This window comes from Mauremys reevesii, linkage group 1 (genome assembly GCF_016161935.1).
Source record: "Mauremys reevesii isolate NIE-2019 linkage group 1, ASM1616193v1, whole genome shotgun sequence".
NCBI lineage: Eukaryota > Metazoa > Chordata > Testudines > Geoemydidae > Mauremys > Mauremys reevesii.
This window is the reverse complement of record NC_052623.1, coordinates 237,056,116-237,070,825: the sequence shown is the minus strand read 5'-3', so window position 1 is coordinate 237,070,825 and position 14,710 is coordinate 237,056,116. Positions and strand designations below refer to the sequence as shown.

Sequence of the window (14,710 nt, the reverse complement as noted above, 5' to 3'; positions counted from 1 at the left end):
TCTGTTTAAACTGTGTTCCCATCATCTAATAAACCTTCTGTTTTACAGTCTGGCTGAGAGTCACATCTGACTGCCGAGTTGGGGTGCAGGGACCTCTGGCTGCCCCAGGACCCCGCCTGGGCGGACTCACTGCCGAAAGTGCATGGTGTGGAAGGGCATGCTGAATGCTCTGAGGTCAGACCCAGGAAGGTGTAAGCTTCTTGCCCTGGAGACAGTCTGCTCAGAGAGGAGGCTCCCCCAGAGTCCTGACTGGCTTTGAAGGAGTGGTTCCAGAGCATCCCAGAATCTCCTTCCACCCCATGCACTTCTCAGAAGTCCACACAGGCACTAACATTCCCTCCTCTGGCCTTTGTCAAGAAGGCTAACATCATTTTGGGCTGTATAAGTAGGGGCATTGCCAGCAGATCGAGGGACATGATCATTCTCCTCTATTCAACATTGGTGAGGCCTCATCTAGAGTACTACGTGCAGTTTTGGGCCCCACATTGCAAGAAGGATGTGGAAAAATTGGAAAATCCAGTGGAGGGCAACAAAAATGATTAGGGGGCTGGAGCACATGACTTCTGAGCAGAGGCTGAGGGAACTGGGATGGTTTAGTCTGCAGAAGAGAAGAATAAGGGAGGATTTGATAGCTGCTTTCAACTACCTGATAGGGGGTTACAAAGAGGATGGATCTAGACTGTTCTCAGTGGTAGCAGAGGACAGAACAAGGAGTAATGGTCTCAAGTTGCAGTGGGGGAGGTTTAGGTTGGATATTAAGAGAAACTTTTTCACTAGGAGGGTGGTGAAACACTGGAATGGGTTACCTAGGGAGGTGGTGGAATCTCCTTCCTTAGAGGTTTTTAAGGCCCGGCTTGACAAAGCTCTGGCTGGGATGATTTAGTTGGGAATTGGTCCTGCTTTGAGCATGAGATTGGACCTTATGACCTCCTGAGGCCCCTTCCAACCCTGATATTCTATGATACTCTAAACTGACCACCAAATTTAAGTTGCGTGTTTTTCCGGTCAGGTGAGGACTCTGGGGCAGGGCTGGGGATAAGGAACTTGGGGTGCAGACAGGCTGCCCCAGGGCTAGGCCAAAGAGGACTCCTCCACCCTCCCTGGCAGCAGCAAGCTCCAGGGGAGGGACCCCTCCTCTCCCCCGCAGTTCACTGCACATGCTCCTAGGGTCCCTCTCAGGTCCAGAAAGCCCACTCGGCTCCCCTATGGTGGGTACCGAGGGGGGAGGTTGCCATCACGTATGGCCTCCCCTGCTGCCACCCCTCACCATAGCCTCACTGGGGATGGGGCTGCCCCTTGCCCAGCATGGTGCAGGAGTGGGGACTGCAGGGTGGTAGCTGGGAAGGGGCACAGTATCACAAAATTCACCTAAGCCCCAGCTGCACAGGTCTAGGAAGCTCCCCTCCCCAGTGGTGTAGCCAGGTTCTAACATCAGGGGGAGCAAACATATCCAATTACTAAAAAAGATGCCAGCCAACATATCCAATTACTAATCAGGTAGTTCTATAACAGGCTGCCCTGACCCCATCACTCCCTGAAGCACAAGGTTGGGGTAGGCACCACCATGTTGTGCAACAAACACTTGACAAAATTACTGGACTTAGTGACGGACAATGCAGGCAGGTGGGTATTATGTCATTCAATCATTCAACCCATAAAATTGCACACATTTTGCCTCAGTGAAATTAAATATCCAGAGAATTACTGGGCCTGTGATGATGATGATGATGACCAGGGCTTGCTCACCTGTGGCTCCCCGCCTGTGCTGTGGAGGCATAGCCAGGCAGGTCTGCATCTGCAGGCAGGCACCCTGCCTCAGGTGCAGCTCCCATGGGCCCTGCTAGCTACTAGACTGGGAGCCTCCCGGCCAATGGAATGGGCTGGGCTGGGCTGGGGGAGGGGAGTGGGCTGGCACAAAGGGGAGGGCTCTTTGGAGAGGAGTGACAGGGGCACAGGGGTCATTGGGAGACTCTCGAGGGGGCAGAGGATTGTGTGGGTCTCTGTGGGGCAGGGGGCTGTGATGGGCGGAGCCAGCTGCAACCTGGGTCTGCTCTGCGGGGGGTGTTGCTATAGTCCCCTCAGGAAGCCCCCCCCATCCTGTGTATTTTATACCAGCCCCAGGGTGCCCATTGCTGCTCCTTTCCCCGCCCACGGCTCCATCTGTCTGTCCCCACAACCACCCAGCTGTGTCCGTCTGTCTGTCCCCACAACCCCCCTGGCTGTGTCCTGGTGTGTGTCTGTCCCACAACCCCCTGGCTGTGGCTTGTGTCTGTCTGTCCCACAACCCCCAGCTGTGTCTGTCTGTCTGCCCCCACCACCCCCGGCTGTGTGTGTCTGTCCCACAACCCCCCGGCTGTGTCTGTCTGTCCCCGCTGTGTCCTTGTGGTTGTCTTTCCCACAACCCCCGGCTGTGTCTGTGTGTCTGGCTGCCCCCCCCGTGGTGTGTCGGTCCCAGAACCCCCAACCCCCTGGCTGTGTCGGTTTGGCCCCACCAACCCCCCCCCCCGGCTGTGTGTGTGTGTGTGTCTGTCTGCCCCCACAGCTCACAGGCTGTGTCTGTCTGTCCCACAACCCCCCGGCTGTGTGTGTCTGGCTGCCCACAGCTCACAGGCTGTGTCTGGCTGCTGCTCACAATGGCTGCCCAGGGCTCAGCCGCTGCCTGTGGCTCGCTCCCCCTCCCTGCTGTGGAGGCGTGGCCAGGCAGCTCCGGCAGTGCCCCCGGCAGCTCCCATTGGCTGGGGTTCCCAGCCAATGGGCTGGGAGTCCAGTCGCTCCTGAGGCCCCTCCCGGGAGCTGCCGCTGCGGCTGCGGTGAGTGAGAGGGCCGGGTGTTGCAAAGGGGGGACCCCCAGCACAGGGCCTGGGGCCCAAACATTGGTGGGGCTGAGCCCAGCTCCTGGATTATTGGTGGGGCCTGGGCCCCATGGGCCCATATAACTCGCCGCCCCTGGCTGTGCATGTCTCTCTATCAGTGTTATAGAGGGTGGACAATTTATGAGTTTACCCTGTATAAGCTTTATACAGAGTAAAATGGATTTATTTGGGGTTTGGACCCCATTGGGAGCTGGGTGTCTGGGTGCTGGAGACAGGAGCACTTCTTGAGCTGTTTTCAGTTAAGTCTCCAGCTTTGTGGGTGTGGTTCAGACCCTGGGTTTGTGTTGCAGCAAGCTTGCATTTCTGCCTCAACAAAGCAGGATTCCCAAACTGGCAGAGAAAATGGGCTCAGAGGTAGTCTATGCACATCAGGTGACAGTCCTAAGGGGGTCTCTGTGACCCAGCCCATCACACATAGTATATATTTTGAGTTCTCCATCCCAGCCTCTACAAATTTGTGCTGAAGTTTGAATAGCCCTGATGTCTTCAGTAATTCTGACTTCTTTGTTACTGGTTCTGGCTTATCCTATTTTCGTCAAGCCTTTCTTTAAAAAAAAAAAAAAGCCTTCTGTTTCGTGGCATCAATCCCCCTGTCCCATGTGACCACTGAAGCAAGAAATTCATTTACATTTTCTGTTATCTCTGCCTCTGCTGTCACTGAATTGCCTTTATCTATGAGGCCTTACTGCCTCTTTCAGTTGACCTCTTTCATCTTCTATACTTGAAATAACATCTTATTATCCTTCATTGTGTGCAGTCTCCGTTCTGTTCTTTGCTTTAGCTCTATCTGTATTGCATTCACCTTCACTTCAATGTAAATGTTCCCATCCACCTTCTACAAGGTACCCTGGCATTTTGTTCCTGTCTGAGGACTTTTTTCCCCCCTTAAGGCTGATTAATTTTTGCATTTCCTTGTTCCTCCAGTTTGGCAGTTTTCTACTCCTGACTGTATTCATTACAAAGTTAGCACTAGAAAAGCAGATGGCAGACACAATGCTATGAAATACATGTTTGAACACTTTGCATTTTCTTATCGCTGCTATCAGTTCCTTCCCAGAGATTCTGTCATTCTTTGAAAATGTATTCTGAATTCAAAGTCCCTTCTGAATAAAGGCCTCTTTCGGTATAGAGCAGCTACTCATTACAAACCTAATTAGGCCAGGCTCGCTATTTGTTAGATGCGGTCTTCACTTTCACATCTAGTCATGTCAACTGTATTGCAGAGAAGAACCAAGCTGAATACTTCCTTTTTCCATGCTGTGTAAAGAAGCAACCCCCAACCAGATCTATACAACTGTAGCTCTACATATATAATTTTCTTTCTCCTCCAGTTTTAGTATCATCTGCAAATGTGGCTATATCGTGCTTGGAGTGCCACTGCTAGCTGAGTGATCGTATGTCGTATGCCTGGAATTTTCAAAGGCTAGGCACCCAGATCCCATTGGCTTTCAATTGCAGTGCCTTAATGGGTGCCTTAATCCTTGTGACCCCCTTTGAAAATCTGAGCCTGTATGTGTAATAGTTCACAATATTAGTGCCAGGGAAGTTTAAAGCCCTCCTCTGTTTGTGGCCCATTCATAGCGATCTTTCTACTATGAAATATTTCCATCTAAACTATGGTTAACTTGAAGCATAGTGGGAAAATTAAAATAGGTAGGAACTAAATCAATGGATTACAGCCAGTTTATAAAATACATCAAAGCTGAAGATAATTTTTTAGAGTCACAAAGGATATAGAAATAGAGATGGGGGAACTACCTCCATGTTTGCAGATGGTTCTAAAGATGTAGGGGAAAAAATCAAATATTTAATATCAGGAAAACCTATTCTGACAGTGAGATTTTTTGGGTGTGGAATAGGGCTTCCAATGCAAGTGGTGGAAACACCATCACCTGTAAAACTAGTCTAGACAGAAGAGTCCTATACTGGCATGAAGCTGGACTAACTGATCTAAAGGGCCCCTTGCTTTGTGAACAGGGGCTGCTAACAGGGAGTTTCGCAAGGGAGTTCTCCAGGTGAAGGAGGAGCAAATACAGCATCTGTGGGGTAAGTGACTGTCTGTAGTGTGTGTTTGGGGGTTACTTGCTGTGTGCTGAGCTTGTGTTTGTCAGTCTGTTTGTTTGTTTGGTTATTTGAAGGACTGTGTGCTGTGGCTGGCAGTTGGAGGCCGTGAGCTTCAAAGGAAGGTTTGAAAGCTCAAAGCCTCTGGTAATTGGCTGAGCCTTAATCAGTGGGCGGGGCATTCACTCAGGCCAGGGCTTTATAAAGCCGTGCACAAGCGACCAGGGAGCTTTGCGAACAGGGAGTTTCACAAGAGAGTTTGGCAGGGGAGTGGGAAGGGAGCGGGGGTCCCTCATCAGCCTATCTCTTCCCCTGTAGTCCCCTTAAAACCTATAATCCAGACCACTTTTCAAAACCTCTTTCTTTAAACCACCCTGCCATTAACTAGGAGACAATGCAGGCAGAAGCCCAGCAGCAGAGTGGGGGCTATCCAGTTTATTGTGCTGAGTGTTGCATGTATGATTACCTTCCCTATGGGCGGGTGGCGTATGTGTGCAGTCGGTGCAAGGAGCTCCTGGCCCTCAGAGACCATGTACGGACTTTGGAGGCTAGGGTGGCGGAACTGGAGGAGCTAAGAGAGGCAGAGAGGTATGTTGATGAGGCTTTCCGGGACACTGTAGAATTGTCCCACCTCTGCTCAGACAGCCCCTGCGCTGTTGAGGAGGAAGAAAGGCCCAGGGAAGCAGAGCAGTCAATGGGAGCAGAGGGAAACCTTCCCATAGTTGGGACCCTCCTTCTAGATGGTGCTGGGGTTGCCTCTCGCACTGAGGTTACCTCTCTGGGGGAGGAAACCCCAGTTTCTAGGAAAAGGCAGGTGCTAGTAATGGGAGATTCGATTATTAGAAATGTAGATAGCTGGGTTTGTGATGACTGGGAGAACCGCATGGTGACTTGCCTGCCTGGTGCGAAGGTTGTGGATCTCTCGAGGCATCTAGACAGACTTATATGTAGTGCTGGGGAGGAGCCGGTGGTCGTGGTACATGTAGGTACCAATGACATAGGGAAGGGTAGGAGAGATGTCCTGGAAGCCAAATTTAGGCTGCTAGGGAAGAGACTGAAATCCAGGACCTCTATGGTGGCATTTTCAGAAATGTTCCCAGTTCCACGCGCAGGGCCGGGTAGGCAGGCAGCGCTTCAGAGTCTCAATGCGTGGATGAGATGATGGTGTAGAGAGGAGGGGTTCACGTTCATTAGGAACTGGGGAAACTTCTGGGATGGGAGGAGCCTATACAGGAGAGATGGGCTCCACCTAAACCAAAGTGGAACCAGACTGCTGGCACTAAACATTAAAAAGGTTGTAGAGCAGTTTTTAAACTAGGAGATGGGGGAAAGCCAACTACTGCAGAGGAGCATGTGGATCGGACACAGACTTCTCTTAGGGGAGAGTCTGATGATAGGGAATCTCCAGGTTATAGTCAGGAGCAGAGGATGGAAGAGGATAATGTAAGGGCCGGATCAGATGATAAACAGTCACATAAAAAAGAATCTGGCACATCAGAAAAGGGCAGACAAATAAACAGGGACAAGTTTTTAAAGTGTTTGTACACAAATGCTAGAAGTCTAAATAATAAGATGGGTGAACTAGAGTGCCTTGTGATCAAAGAGGATATTGATATAATAGGCATCACAGAAACCTGGTGGACTGAGAGCAATCAATGGGACACAATCATTCCGGGGTACAAAATATATCGGAAGGACAGAACAGGTCGTGCAGGGGGAGGAGTGGCACTATATGTGAAAGAAACTGTAGATTCAAATGAAGTAAAAATCTTAAGTGAATCCACATGTTCCATAGAATCTCTATGGATAGAAATTTTCTGCTCTAATAAAAATGTAACATTAGGGATCTATTATCGACCACCTGACCAGGACTGTGATAGTGATGATGAAATGCTAAGAGAAATTAGAGAGGCTATCAAAATTAAGAACCCAATAATAGTGGGGGATTTCAATTATCCCCATATTGACTGGGAACATTTCACTTCAGGACGAAATGCAGAGATAAAATTTCTCTATACTTTAAATGACTGCTTCATGGAGCAGCTGGTACGGGAACCCACAAGGGGAGAGGCAACTCTAGATTTAATCCTGAGTGGAGCGCAGGAGCTGGTCCAAGAGATAACTATAGCAGGACCGCTTGGAAATAGTGACCATAATACAATAGCATTCAACATCCCTGTGGTGGGAAGAACACCTTAACTGCCCAACACTGTGGCATTTAATTTCAAAAGGGGGAACTATACAAAAATGAGGGGGTTAAAAAGTTAACAAAAGTTAACAAAAAGTTAACAAAACTTAAAAGGTACAGTGACTAAAGTGAAATCCCTGCAAGTTGCGTGGGCCCTTTTTAAAGACACCATAATAGAGGACCAACTTCAATGTATACCCCAAATTAAGAGAAACAGTAAAAGAACTAAAAAAGAGCCACCGTGGCTTAACAACCATGTAAAAGAAGCAGTGAGAGATAAAAAGACTTCCTTTAAAAAGTGGAAGTCAAATCCTAGTGAGGCAAATAGAAAGGAGCACAAACACTGCCAACTTAAGTGCAAGAGTGTAATAAGAAAAGCCAAAGAGGAGTTTGAAGAACGGCTAGCCAAAAACTCCAAAGGTAATAACAAAATGTTTAAGTACATCAGAAGCGGGAAGCCTGCTAAGCCTGCTAAACAACCAGTGACGATCAAAATGCAAAAGGAGCGCTTAAAGACGATAAAGTCATTGCAGAGAAACTAAATGGATTCTTTGCTTCAGTCTTCACGGCTGAGGATGTTAGGGAGATTCCCAAACCTGAGTTGGCTTTTGTAGGTGACAAATCTGAGGAACTGTCACAGATTGAAGTGTCACTAGAGGAGGTTTTGGAATTAATTGATAAACTCAACATTAACAAGTCACCGGGCCCAGATGGCAGTCACCCAAGAGTTCTGAAAGAACTCAAATGTGAAGTTGCGGAACTATTAACTAAGGTTTGTAACCTGTCCTTTAAATCGGCTTCGGTACCCAATGACTGGAAGTTAGCTAATGTAACGCCAATATTTAAAAAGGGCTCTGGAGGTGATCCCGGCAATTACAGACCGGTAAGTCTAACGTCGGTACCGGGCAAATTAGTCAAAACAATAGTTAAAAATAAAATTGTCAGACACATAGAAAAACATAAACTGTTGAGCAATAGTCAACATGGTTTCTGTAAAGGGAAATCGTGTCTTATTAATCTATTAGAGTTCTTTGAAGGGGTCAACAAACGTGGACAAGGGGGATCCAGTGGACATAGTGTACTTAGATTTCCAGAAAGCCTTTGACAAGGTCCTTCACCAAAGGCTCTTACGTAAATTAAGCTGTCATGGGATAAAAGGGAAGGTCCTTTCATGGATTGAGAACTGGTTAAAAGACAGGGAATAAAGGGTAGGAATTAATGGTCAATTCTCAGAATGGAGAGGGGTAACTAGTGGTGTTCCCCAAGGGTCAGTCCTGGGACCAATCCTATTCAATTTATTCATAAATGATCTGGAGAAAGGGGTAAACAGTGAGGTGGCAAAGTTTGCAGATGATACTAAACTACTCAAGATAGTTAAGACCAAAGCAGATTGTGAAGAACTTCAAAAAGATCTCACAAAACTAAGTGATTGGGCAACAAAATGGCAAATGAAATTTAACGTGGATAAATGTAAAGTAATGCACATTGGAAAAAATAACCCCAACTATACATACAATATGATGGGGGCTAATTTAGCTACAACGAGTCAGGAAAAAGATCTTGGTGTCATCGTGGATAGTTCTCTGAAGATGTCCACGCAGTGTGCAGAGGTGGTCAAAAAAGCAAACAGGATGTTAGGAATCATTAAAAAGGGGATAGAGAATAAGACTGAGACGATATTATTGCCTTTATATAAATCCATGGTACGCCCACATCTTGAATACTGCGTACAGATGTGGTCTCCTCATCTCAAAAAAAGATATACTGTCATTAGAAAAGGTTCAGAAAAGGGCAACTAAAATGATTAGGGGTTTGGAGAGGGTCCCATATGAGGAAAGATTAAAGAGGCTAGGACTCTTCAGCTTGGAAAAGAGAAGACTAAGGGGGGATATAATAGAGGTATATAAAATCATGAGTGATGTTGAGAAAGTGGATAAGGAAAAGTTATTTACTTGTTCCCATAATACAAGAACTAGGGGTCACCAAATGAAATTAATAGGCATCAGGTTTAAAACAAATAAAAGGAAGTTCTTCTTCACGCAGCACACAGTCAACTTGTGGAACTCCTTACTTGAGGAGGTTGTGAAGGCTAGGACTATAACAATGTTTAAAAGGGAACTGGATAAATTCATGGTGGCTAAGTCCATAAATGGCTATTAGCCAGGATGGGTAAGAATGGTGCCCATAGCCTCTGTTCGTCAGAGGATGGAGATGGATGGCAGGAGAGAGATCACTTGATCATTGCCTGTTAGGTTCACTCCCTCTGGGGCACCTGGCATTGGCCACTGTTGGTAGACAGATACTGGGCTAGATGGACCTTTGGTCTGACCCAGTACGGCCATTCTTATGTTCTTATGTTATGTTAATCACCTTCACTTCTTACCTCTATTTTGATGGAAATAATGCTCTTCGATTTTTATTTATACTCCTTCTTTCCATCTCTTCCACCTGCCCTTTTTTTTGTAGAATCAGAGACCCCCACGTTTATCCCTACTGGAGTGCCATTAATTTCAACCAATGAAATTTGGAGACCTCTGGGAAGAAGAGAGTATTCTGCATAACTGCCCTACTTTTAAACCAATGGCTGTTAGTAACTTTTAGAAGCCGCCTTCCCTTAAAGAAATACATTTGGAAAACATGTCAGAGCATTAGCCAATCAATGCCAGTGTTGTAAAAATAGGTGGTTGTTCTTCACTCACCTCATCGTTGGTTTACTGCAGGCAGGTTAGAAATTTGGGGATATTTGAGAATACACTCATTAGTGGGGCTGCTCTCAATAGCAGTCGTAAACAGTAGCATGTAAATACATGCGAGATGGTCTTTTGTGTAATATACTGTACCTTTCAGATGCAAATAAAGAGAGACTATACTTCATTGTGTTTTTTGATTCTAGGATGGTAAACCTTTTATCTGAAAATCCTGCTGTCCTCAGCTGCTTGTTATAATAATTCTGTTGAAACATAAGTGGTTTTTCTTTCTTTTCTTTCTTTCTTTTTTTTTTTTTTGTTTTTTTTTTGGTTTTTTAGTCACCATGGCTGGGATTTTTGTTGCTTTAAACTACTTGGTTTAACTTCTAATCTCATCAGAAAATAAGAGTCTTAAACAGATTGTGAATATTGGCTTTCTATCTTACTTTTACTTTTTTATTTTTTTTTTAAACCAGAGGTTGGTTTTTTGGCAAATCTTCTCTTCTGTTTTATGATTACACAGGGCTTCTGTAGTTCAGCTACATCAGATGGAGGCTTTTGTGTTATTGTTGAAGCTAAACCTTTCCCTGCTGGCCAGACCCAGACTCCCCCTTCCAGTTCCTTTAGGGATTTTAGGCTATTACCTTGGCTACTGGGCAAAGCTAGTCTTTTGGGGAGAGATTCATTAAGTGGAAAGAGAACACTTTTTCTCCCCCTCAAGTTCTTCAAGGGCTATTGAAACATCAAGACTGATACCCCCCGCTTCTCACTGTCCACCCTGATTCTGATTGTGCTGCAGCCTCATCAGCTTGTTCACAGTGGAGTGTGAGTTTAGTTTTTTTCATCAGCAGCTGAACAGCTGCTTTTCTTTGATTTTTATTTATTTATTGGGGGGTGGATTTTGTGCTGGTGAAAGATAGTCTTGCAGTTAAGGCCCTCCATAGCTCTGGTTTCAGTTCCCAACCGTGCCACAGATTGCCTGGAGGAATTTGGGCAAATCCCCTATCTCTCTGTGCCTCACTTTTCCCATCTGTAAAATGAGGATGTTGTTACTTCCTTTCTCCCACCATTTTTGCATGTCTGTTTGCCAGCTGTTCAGACACAGACAGCTCGGCACAAGGGAGATCTGATCTTAGCTGGTCCCTGTATGTCTTACTGTAATAAAAACTATACTGTAGACTGGAATCTTACTTTCCAAAACAGCAAAGTTAGCAGGGATAGTGGCAATGCAAACTTCCACACAATGTGCTGTATATTTTCTTTTTGAAGGGGTGAGAATCTGGTTCAGTTTCCATATCCATTTGTTCTTTGGCATCCTCCCAGGGCGAGGACTGGCAATGTCAAGGGAGGTGGGTCTTCATTTTCTCCACCTGGGGAGGTGAGCTATCACACAGCAGGCCGGTCAAGTGGCTAAAATCAGTCCTTCTGGGATATAGCTAAAACAGAAGCTGGTAGAGAGTCAAAGGGGATGGGGCAGACTCCATGTAGGAAGCCCTGAGAGTTGCTGCTTGGTAGAGAGTAAAAAGACTCAAAGGGGCAGGAGAGCTGAATGAGCTGCTCTACACGGGGGGGGGGCTCTCCCTAGTTCCCAGGCAGAGAGCCTGGGGATTGCAAGCCTGCAGGGAGCAGGAGCCAGCTAGGAAGGCTGGAGAGAGAGAGAGGGAAGTCTAAGCAGGGATAGGACTAAGAGCCCTGCATGAAAGGTTAAGAGCCAGCTAGGAAGTCTGGGTGGGAGTTCTTGGTTCCTTTGGAACTTTGTTAATAAATCCAGACCTCATGGAGGGGTGTTACTTGTCCTACAAAAGCCCATGTTGAAGCTATTGGAGGGCCAAACAGGAGGAAACTGCAGCAGTGGCTAGCGAAAGCCAGAGAAGGTAGGTGGTGCTGTGACAGGTTTCAGTGCTGAGGGTGCCAGCAAAGATGGTGATTTTGGTGACTTTTCTGATCTAAACCTCTATCTTCTCTTATGTACTTCTGTGACACCCAATATTATTGTATCTGAGCACCTCATAATCTTTACTGTATTTATCCTCCCGACACACTTGTGCTGTAGGGCAGTGTTGTTATCCCCATTTTACAGACAGGGGACTGAGGCAGAGAGAGACTAAGGGCTTGTCTACATGAATAATTAGTTCATGGCAAGTGGAGGGGTGAATCTGCCAAGGACTAACTGTCCACATGGACTCTTCTGAGGAACATGAGCCGTTTAATTCACTTTGATCTAGACCTCTTTGAAATGGAACTAGATCGAACTGCAATAATGAACTGCTAATGTGCCTCAGCAGAGTCCACACAAACAGTTTGGTCTGCATCAGGCCAGTATGGAGTAGATTAAAACCCCATCTTGCCACAAACTCACTGTTTGTGTAGACGGGCTTTGTGACCTGCTCACGGTAACACAGGAAGTCTGTGTTGCAGCAGAAAATTGAACTTGGGTCTCCTGAGTGCTGGATCAGCACCCTACCATTGGCTTTGTCTGCAATCTCTTCTCCTAGGAACTAAATTGGGACTGACTAACTGCTTTTGAAAGAAAATGAAAATGTGGCATTTTGTGAATTAATTAGTGATACCTACCCCAAGTATCTATCATCTTAATCCAACATTGTGTAAAATGCAGTTTGGTGGCTTGCAAGCAGAATTTAATCTTTAATGACTTTCTTCTCTGTGTTCATGGAGCACAATGGAATGTAATTCTTTATTATCATTGCTTAAGGCAGAATGAAATATTCGGGGGGAAAAAAGGTGGGGGATCATTTGTGGTCAGGTAGTTGAAAAGGAAAAATGAGGACTATTAAGATGCTCTATCACATTGATTATTTTACAACTAAAAGAATTTAAACGAACAAATCCACCAAAAATGGTAAAGGGGAGAAGCAGTTAGTGAAGAATTAGTTTTACTGCATTCATCTCTGCCCATTTTCTCTCTGACCATCCAGTTGATTTTTTTTAACATCTAAAATGCTTGTCATAGTTATAAATAGTGTTAATAGCTGTAATGTATTATTCCAAGAAGTGTGAAGGTGTAATGAGCTATTGGATTTGGAAATGCACTTTGCTTTGACTAAAATTTCCCTCTGCTTTCCCCTAATGACACAGGCAGAGTAATCCATCCTTCAAGATGAGCATGTTGATGTCTTTCATGGGTCACCTACAGACAAGAGATTTGCTAGAGGCATTTCCAATCCCTGCTTCTGGGATTGACCATGATTCCTGTGCATCACTCTAGTTCCATTCCATCTTGATGGACAGAGAATGGATCTTGCCACTAGAACTGGGCAAATATTGCAAAAATGTATTACTGAGTCCTGTTTGTTTACGACCCTCTTATGATTTTGCATCAGAACTTTCATTCACTTTTTGTGAAAATTTGTGCCGGGGAGATGTTGTTTGTAAGAAGGTTTGCAGGAAGCATGTGTGTGGCTCTCACTTGTGCAAAAATATATTCACAGGCAGATATTTGTGCAAATTATTTTGAAAAGTGTTCGCTAAACCATTTTGAAAGCTCTGTGTGGATTTGGGAGCAGAAATAATGCCTAGTGACTTAGGCGAGCAGCCATACAGCATGAATTGTGAATGATGCATAGAGATGACTCTGTACAAGCATCATGGTGAATAGTTCATGAACTAGTCCATAGGCTGAAATGTTTGCCATTTTCAAAAGCTTTTGAATAGCAAATGTATTTGTAAAAGTCTAAGGCTGTTTTAGAATAACATGAACAGGGAAAGAGGCTAAATTTATTGATTTTTTTCACTGCAATTTTCAGCTCTCCTGAGCACCCAAACTCTGCAGTTCCCACATAACAGCACATTGCTGTGCTGTTAAAGGGAATTGGGGACTGTGGGGAAGGATAAGCACATGCCCTTCCAAGTCTGAAGTTCCAGTGGAATTTGGGTCAGATTTATAAAGGTATTTAGGCAGCTAAAGATGCTGATAGGTGCTTTTGAAAATCATACTAGGCACTTAGGTGCCGCATTGGATTTGAGTTAGTTGCCTAAATACCTTTACAAATCTGGCCCTGTGTTACTTTTCCAACCAAGTGATAAAGTGTAGTACACTATTTCCTTTTGGGTTCCAAGGACAAAAACCCAAATTCAGAGCTGATGTAAACATGTGCAACTCACTTGAAGTCAGTGGTGGAGTAGCCTCTTACACCAGATCCATATATAGCTCATAATGACTCAAGCTCTATCTATGCTATGCTTGATAGACTAACATGCAGCTTAATGGTGCAATTGTATGTGGAAAGACTTCTTCATGACTGACAAGAAGATACAGAAAAATTTGTTTGCAACATGGCCATGATTTATATTGTGCATCCAGCTGAAGAAAAGGAAGGCAGATAGAATCTGGTCTTCTCCACAACGATACCTGCTATAAGTTTGTTCTGTTACTAAAATCCTCAGTAGGACAAAATGGGGTGTGTGTGTGTGGAGGGGGGAGAGACTAACACACTTTCACTAATTAGTTTAACAATTAAATTTCCCTTTATTCCTGGCTCTGGGATTCAGGGATTTTGTTGAAATATTTTTTTCATGCATTAAACATTACTAGAAGCACTGAATATTCTTGAGAATTTTCTCTCTCTCCCTCTGCTTTCTGGATTACAGTATTGCTAAAAGAGGAAGAAAAATTCACTGTCTATTTCTCTGCCTTTTGCATCTAATGAGTGTAGAATCCTTTCTTTTCTTTAACAGCTAATAGCAATTGGGCTGTTTTGTTGCTGATATGACAAGCAACATGCCAGAGATTTGATTGTTGATGTCAAGTTAAGACCTTTTTACCACCCACACTTGACTGACTCCAGTCCAGATCACCTGACGCAATCTATCAGTCTGATGCTAAATTGGATGCTAATGAAGAGGGTTGGTGTCAGTGCATAGTTTTCAGTCACTTTTACCAC

General features: G+C 45.2%; 1 long non-coding RNA gene across 1 annotated transcript in view; it reads left to right on the top strand.

The window, feature by feature from the left end:
- Window positions 1-14,453, top strand: part of LOC120397984 — a 38,670-nt gene extending 24,217 nt beyond the window's left edge. The window contains exon 3 of the long non-coding RNA XR_005594118.1: window positions 12,906-14,453. This is a non-coding gene — a long non-coding RNA (uncharacterized LOC120397984). The remainder of the gene's footprint in view (window positions 1-12,905) is intronic.
- The last annotated feature ends 257 nt before the right edge of the window (window positions 14,454-14,710 follow it).